This window comes from Wasmannia auropunctata, unplaced genomic scaffold, assembly GCF_000956235.1.
Source record: "Wasmannia auropunctata unplaced genomic scaffold, wasmannia.A_1.0 LD336055.1, whole genome shotgun sequence".
NCBI classification, from domain to species: domain Eukaryota; kingdom Metazoa; phylum Arthropoda; class Insecta; order Hymenoptera; family Formicidae; genus Wasmannia; species Wasmannia auropunctata.
The window spans coordinates 80,851-81,590 of record NW_012026835.1 but is presented as its reverse complement, the minus strand read 5'-3'; the positions used below and the strand labels follow the sequence as shown (position 1 = coordinate 81,590).

The 740-nt window shown below is 28.5% G+C and overlaps 1 protein-coding gene across 2 annotated transcripts in view; it reads left to right on the top strand.

The window, feature by feature from the left end:
* The window catches only part of LOC105450765 (transcription factor MafB-like), a 30,813-nt gene that overhangs the window by 10,874 nt on the left and 19,199 nt on the right, over positions 1–740 (top strand). The window lies entirely within an intron of this gene.

Here is a 740-nt window from a genome sequence, read left to right as displayed (position 1 = left end):
AAGTTTCCTAAATCGTACCTAACCTAACCAGTATAAGAGTTCTTATATCGTATCGGTACAATTTAGGAACACTAATGTATCTTTATCTTTAGATCACATGACAAAATTAACATTATATTTATTTTAACACGATCGAAGTTGTTCTGTAGCAAGTCTGTAGAGGAAAAAACAGTCATCGAGTTGTGTAAGCAAAACAGTTATATTCTTTGATAAATTACAATTAAAGTAGATATTAATTCAAGATTCTTTTATCAATCTTGTGTTTTTAATTATTTTCATTCATAAATTCAATAGTTTAGAAGGAGGTACTGTTAATAAAACTCACAGGTACGATTTAGGCGATCGGTTTGCTGAATCATGCTTTTGACAGCATGTTACAAAAAAGCTTAGAATAAATTAATTTGCTATTAGTAATTAAAGATTTAACATGTAATATTTGATGCCTTGAACATCAAGCTACAATTTCCAACATTTGTTTGCATTCTAAATAGTACCAAATGTGAAATATAACCAAAAATATCTTAAGTGGTACGTATTTGGCAACTCTCCCCTATATACAGGGTGTCCCCGTATAAGTGGCCACCCTTTTTTATTTCGTAAACTAATAGAAATAGACCTAATAAATATAATAGATCTGATTAAACTTTATTGTAAACACAGTAATTACTTAGAAATATTATTTATGTTAGAGAGCAGAAAAACATGATTAATTTTTGCACGGTAATGTGACAATTTTAATA